The sequence below is a fragment of the Canis lupus genome, chromosome 36, assembly GCF_011100685.1.
Source record: "Canis lupus familiaris isolate Mischka breed German Shepherd chromosome 36, alternate assembly UU_Cfam_GSD_1.0, whole genome shotgun sequence".
NCBI classification, from domain to species: Eukaryota; Metazoa; Chordata; class Mammalia; order Carnivora; family Canidae; genus Canis; species Canis lupus.
The window spans coordinates 8,900,922-8,908,314 of record NC_049257.1 but is presented as its reverse complement, the minus strand read 5'-3'; positions in this window follow the sequence as shown (position 1 = coordinate 8,908,314).

Below are 7,393 nucleotides of genomic sequence, written 5' to 3'. Positions count from 1 at the left end.
CGTACCTAATAGAAAGAGGAAAAGGGGGAAAAAAGATGAGGATAATGGAGAAAAAAATAAAAGCAAAATAAAACAGCAATAGACCTTGAAGAAATGGGCTATGATGAGGTGTCATGAGCTGAGGGATTCAGCTTGCTTCTTTGCATCTGAGGTTATACAAGAGAAAGAAATGGAGGAGGAGGAAAGAAGAGGCAGATGAAAGAAAAGAGATGATCAAGCAAACATATTAATCTTAGTCTTCCTGAATTACTGAGGATGTAGTTTTAGATAAGTTTGTAAACTCAAAGTAAAGTGAAGTCAGTGTTCTCAGAGCATCCCCAACACTAGCACATTCAGAGAGGTTGGAAGTGGTCAGCTTACTTTATGCTTTGCACAAAGACTCTGCTGGTTTTCATTCAACAAATGCTCCTTACGTGCTGGCAATGATACTCTCAGATTTTATTAATTCGGGAATTGTTTTTCTAATAAGGCTATTTGTGTGATGACATGCCCATGTCGCTTTGAATATATTTGGTGAACTATTAGAATCTTAAAAGAGTACATTGGGTATATTGTGTTTGATTAGAAAAAGTGCCACTTATTGCCCTACAGCTAAACTCTTTATTAATTTGTACCATGCAATTTCTAGTTTGAAATTCATAGGCATTTAGAAAATTAATCCTTTACAGAGAGAGGATAATTCAGGTGGTGAACTTAGTAGAAGGAAGGCCTTTTGGGTATTTGCTTTGGACACATTATCCCCAGCAGACCTGAATGAAGAGCTCTCTCCGAACCATTTGCTGCAAAAATCCTTTCGGTAAGGCAAGTTCAGACGTTGGCCCTCATCAGCTTATGGAGGGTGAATACATTTTGCATTTACATAGTGTTTTGCATTTTAGTCTTAAAGTGTGTTACATTGTACACTTGGTTCAAGTGGGCAGAAGTATATAATCTCGGGCGCTGGGGCAAAGCAACCCATGGTACTAAGCACATTACAAACATGCACACATGCAAATAAAAAAGCCCCCATTCTTCCTCAGTGGTAGAAATCAGTGATGACAGGAAAATCTTTCACCAAGAAGCCAACTGTGATATCACAAGCATATGATTAGAGGTAAATTTTCTGCCAGCTAGCTATGTAGAAACTTCAAGCCGAATTACCTTCTTGGTGATTTCCGTCCGATTCTCAGAGGAGTTTCATGGCATAAATATCAAAGTGCAGAATTGAGTTGAGAGCATAAGTACGTGCATAAAAACTGGTTTCCATAGAAAAGGGAGTGGGGTGATTAAACTCATATCAAATAACATTATTTGATAGTTCTATATTTCTTGCGCACAACTCAAGAGACCAAAAAAAATTCACAGAAAAAATTATAGAACCAGTGTATATGCAGCTGGAAACATTGTTCAATAGGGTGATTATCTCTAAAATTTTATTTCAGATGAACAGGTAACACTTTGGAACTCAATCTTTAGTATAATGTATATACTACATACATTTATGTGTATACCTACACACTAATTTTTCAGAATACACCACAATAACCAAGAGCAATACTCCATACATACCCACGTATAGATGTGTGTATGTGCATATATATGCATACCAGATGGTTATCTGTAAAATAAAAGCATAAATGTTAGTGAAACATTAATTTAACAACAGATATATCTTCAAATTTGCAAGGAATCTATCCTCAGTTGTCTAAAAAAAATGTAAAAACTCTCAGGTACATTTTTAAATTAAAGTTTTGTATTATATTACCATTGTCCATGGTGACAGAAATTCTTAGGAAAATTAATGGATGACACTTTACAATATTGCTTCTCAAGTTTGTAATTTCTCCTTTTCTGTCAATATATTCTAAAACAAATCATGAAGAAGCTGATTTTGTGGCCGATGATCATAGTACTCATGACGCTGTTAGCAATTCAAAACCCTCTCCTGAGCTGAGGAGATTGGCCAAGGATGTCTATTTCCTTTGTGTTGTTGCTGTTTTCAGAAGAAGAATTGTATCTTAAAAATAACAACAAAAATTAAAAATATAAAAAAAATAAAACAACAACAACAATGACAATTCCTAATGGAACGTATATTGTGGAAGTATAAGGTAATAATTTGAACATAGGCAGTTGATTGACATGACTTGGGACATAAAACATTCAAAGTGTGTCTGTGTGTGTTTTGACTATTTACTCATTAATAATAGTTTCTGGCCTGCATATAACTTCCCAGCGTTCAGCTTAGTTTACATCTGTTTTATCTGCGTATAGGATGGAGGATCCGGATTTCTTCCTGATAATGAGGTAACAGCCAAGTATGACAAACTAAGTCCCTGCCAATCTTCACGTCTAACACTTGGTTTTGTGATACTTTTTAATCTGTGCTTTAAAATCAACTAATATAGTCAACTAATAATATGGTCTATGATTTTTCTAAATAGGTATCCTGAGGAAAGGGTCAGTTTTAGAAATAGGTAGGTTATAGATGAGGACACGCTTAGGCCTTAGGGCCATAGCACATCTGTGGCCAATTCTGAACAAATTTCTACGGCCTTTCAGCCATAGCCTCTGCACTATGCTGGCAGGTTTGTAAACATCTTTAAACTAACGAAGTGGGTGAGAGGGGTGGGGAACAGTGATATAGTAGCAACCAGATTGACAGGAACACCACATTATTATCTTTTATTCCTGATTTTTTTGTTAAAAATGCACATATTATTAATTTTCATAGCACGTATGGAAGAACAAAAGGAATGATTTAAATATCTATTACCACCTATTATCTGGGACTACATTAAGGAGGTGCTGGTCAGCTTGGCTTCATTTGTCCTCCAGACGCTACAGAGATGTGAGGCCAGGCCAATTGGGGTTAAAGCAGGCAGGGAACTGGTACAGCTGGGGATCATTAAGAGTGATCAAGGGCCAGCCAGAAGAAAAAGTCAGCTGAAAACAAGGCTGAACGGTCTTCCAGGCAGAGCGGGAGAGTCGTGTGCACTCAGGAAACAGCCTAACCCCATCCAGCGAACTTTGTTGATTTAATTAGATTTTGTTTAAAATTCCAAAGTAGGAGCAGCTTGGTCAGCTTTGATGCAAAAATTGGCAGGGGAAACTATCGTTAATTTTCAAAAGTAATATTATTGGGGCATTTAAGCAATGTTAAAAATCTTTGTCATGGTTAAAAAAAATGCAGTACAGCACACAAGTATCCCCTTGCTGATAAAATATTATCATCTTTCCTTGAGCAATTAATAGATAGATTGTGAATTATATTACACGCCTGTTCATTTATGTGCTTTTAATTTATTGGCTTTCCTCCTGTCTCTGTCTCACATTTCTGTTCCCTCATAGTACTTTCTGGATGGCTTTCCAAATAAATAATTTGCATTCAAATCCTTGTCTTGGAGTCTATTTGGTAAACTAAATCAAGACATAGAAATCCTAGTAAGTACTTATATTTGATCTTTACCTCACAGGGATGTTTTGAGGATCACATCTAGTAATACATGCAAAAAATCATTTTTAAATGTAAAGTGATATAAGTGGAAGTTACTCAAAGACCCCCAAATTTATCTTTGAACCTATTGTAATTTGCAGAATGATCAAAATAGAGAAGGAATTTAATAAACGTCTGTGGGAAAATGATAGAACTATGATACTTACTTGGCCATGTGAAATATTTTTAGAACTAAAAGCTATTTTGCTGTTCTCATGGTCACACACGCATGGGCAATGCTGCCACGGAGTTCTTGCTGCTTGCTTCTGTGCTTCTCTGAGAGAAAGGGTATGACACCAAACTAGGAGAGGGAAGGCAATGGATGGCACAAATAATATTAGCTAAAACTAGATCCTTGCCTATTCAAATCTTTGCCAACAAAAACATAGCTCTGAGGAAGATAAACAAATTCTGAGTCCCTAGAGACCAAGGCTAGGTTAAAACTAAGATGATGAAGGAGAAGGATTCAGTTCACTCCCAGTATTTTCCATTGTCTTTTTTTTATGGAGTCCTAGAAATTTCATCCCTTCTAGAATTTTGCCTGTTTAAGCATAGCTGACCACAGTAGTTCACAAAGTGTAGTCCTCAACCACAGTATTAATATTATTTGAGAGCTGCTAGAAGTGGAAATTCCTTTTTTTAAAAAATTCATTATTTATGTATATTACAAAATGATCCCCACAAGAAGTCCAGTTAACATCCATCACCATACAGAGTTACAAGTTTTTTTCTTATAATGAGAACTTTCAAGATCCACTCTTCTAGCTACGTTCACATATGCAATACAGCACTGTTCACTACAGTCACCATGCTGTGCATTACATCTCCGTGACTTACTCATTTTAGAGCTGGAATTTGTACCTTTGAATCTCCTTCACTCATTCCACGTACCCCCAACTCACTGCCTCACACAGCTACCAAGCTGTTCTCTTATCCATGAGCTTGTTTTGGCTTTAGATTTCACATATACGTGAGATCATATGATATGTTATATTTCATTTAACTTAGCATAATGTCCTCAAGGTCTATCCATGTTGTCATAATAGGCAAGATTTCATTCTTTTTTATGACTGAATAATATTCATATATAAACATATATCTATACATATATAATTCTATTTCTCACATCTTCTTTATCTATTTAGCCATCAGTGGTCATTTAGGTTGCTTCCATGTCTTAGATATTTTAAGTGAATGTGGGGATACATATATCTTTTCAAATTAGTGTTTTCATTTTTTGGGTGAATACACAGAAGTGGAATGCTGGGTCATATAGTAATTCTATTTTCAATTTTTTTCAAGGAACCACCATAGTGTTTTCCACAGTAACCACAGCAATTTACATTCCCACCAACAGTGCACAAGTGTTCCCTTTTCTCCACATCCTTGCTAACACTTATTCTTGCTTATCTTTTTTGTAAAAACCATTCTAAGATGTGTAAGCTGAGATCTCATTGTATTTTGATTTGCATTTCTCTGATGATTAGTGATGTTGAATATCTTTCATTAATCTGTTGGCTATTCCTCTTCTTTGGAATGATGTCTAGCTAGATCCTCTACCCATTAAAAAAAATCAGATTGTTATATTTTTTGCTACTGAGTTGTAGGAGTTCTTCATACACTTTAAATATTTAACCCCTTATCAGATATATGATTTGAAAATATTTTCTCCCATCCAATATGTTGCCTTTGCGTTTTGTTGATGGCTTCCTGTGCTGTGAAAAAGCAAAATTCTTGAGCCTCTCCATACACCTCTCCATACACTAAATCAGAAGCTCTGGACTCAGGGCTCAGTAATGTGTATTTTAACAAACATTCCAAGTGATTCTGACAGTTAAAGTTTGAACCTATAGTAATCTCTTCGTATCAAGTAAGAATGCCTCTGGTTTAAACTGAAAGTTCTGGAACCGATCTAGCCTTCTAAATTTCTGTTGTACCAAAGCTTGCCTATTTATGGTTTTAGAGTATCTAAAATTGAGGATCTGAGTTACATTATCCAAGTGTCTGAGTGCAGAGCAATAAAATGAAGCTCGAAGGATTTCTAGTAATAAGACATTGGGAACCACTGGGTCCTTCATGACCCAGTGAGGGTAAGGGAGAGCAGAGGTCCATGCACATCTCCCAAGGATAGCAAAGCTAAGCTGGTGGTGGGAAAGGATATGTCTCTCCCAAATTCTCTCCGCAGTGCTGTTTGGATGAGGAAAGAAAGGTCTTGCTTATTTATGCACAGCTTCCTTCCCCAGACCATCTCCATACTTAAGTGTATCATTTCCTTGGGAAAGAACATCACTTATATTATTCTTGATATTGGTTATATCTCCTGGTAAAGGCCCTGACGTGACCTCTGTGAATGGTCACCTCCAACATTCTTAATAAATATTGGCTTTTAGATAAGTAGCAATCTTTCTTTTATTTGGAAAGTACATGCAAACTGGGTATAATGGCACTTTATCTGTATTTACAAATATGCTTGTTAGTTTGTTTAAACTCAGCATTTCCATGGAAATTTACAGCTTATGATTTAGGAAGCCTTAGAATCAATGATCTACCATTTAGCCAAATCTTCATTTTTTTTCTAAATTTGACCATTATAATTCCCACTATTTCCAAATATTGATAATTGTATATTCTCCCTTTGAGAATTTTCCATTAAAAAAAAAAACAAAAAACTAGGGACGCCTGGGTGGCTCAGCGGTTGAGCGTCTGCCGTGGGCTCGGGGTGTGATTCTGGGTCCAAGAGGCCCTCCCCTGCGAGGAGCCTGCTTCTCCCTCTGCCTATGTCTCTGCCTCTCTGTGTCTCTCATGAATAAATAAAGAAAAATCTTTTTAAAAAACTATTGAATTTATAAACTATTGTTGAGATCTAAGGAATTGATTAGGTTCCAATTAGCTCCTTTATCAAAAGGAATGTTATTTTTATGATGGAAAGGTTGAGAATATTTTCATGCCTGAGAGGAGGAGATGCCCACTGGCATTCAAATCCATATAACTTTTAAGCTCAATAGAAAATCTGAAATATTCTGCTTATACATCAACTGTTTTTCACATAATAAAGGAATTGAGGAGTTTAATAAATCGATAATAAATTGGTTTCACTAAGAAAAGTGTTTAGCATTTATTGTGTTTTAAAGTGAAGAAGACATACTTAATGTCTGATTTCTTTAGGAGTTCCAGGGAATTTGAAATATTGTATGTGTGTCTGTTAATGTAGAAGGTGGCTAGGTATGTGCTTATGTATGTGTATATATGAATGCACTCTACATGCCCATATTTCAGATATCTAATAATTATTTAAAAAAGAATCTTGTAAGAAGAGTAATTCCAGGACATGATTGATGTAGATGAAATCTTAAGACTTGATAAATGATGGAACACTGGAGAAATCTTGGTTCAAGGTCATTTTATTAAGTCCTCTTTTTAAGTAGGAAACAGTCTTATGTTATATAACCAATCAGAAACACATAGACTCTAAACTACATTGCCCCACCCTTTAAAATGATTGGATTTCAAACTAATAGGCTCATAAACTTGGATTCTGAAGTTCTAAGAGTTAACACAGAAGTATTGCACGTCGGTTAAATAGTAATGATTTGAATGTGTTCACAATTATCATTGCTTTATTTTATTAATCTTCGCACATCTGTTAAATAACATTTACAACACAACTATATAAATCCATTAAATAGATAAATGTTTTGATTATCTTTTATTGTTTATTTTTTATCTTCAGGGATTCATTACATTGACTATACCTTTCAAAACATAATCTACAGCTTAATTAAGCCTCGCAGTTATAAATTTTGAGCCAACATATTAAGAGAGAAGTTATTGCTTTTGGGGGTACAATATTACTAATGAATGTTTTGCTCTGTGACACCACTGCTGGTATAAAATTCTAAGTCTATCCAAAAGAAACCG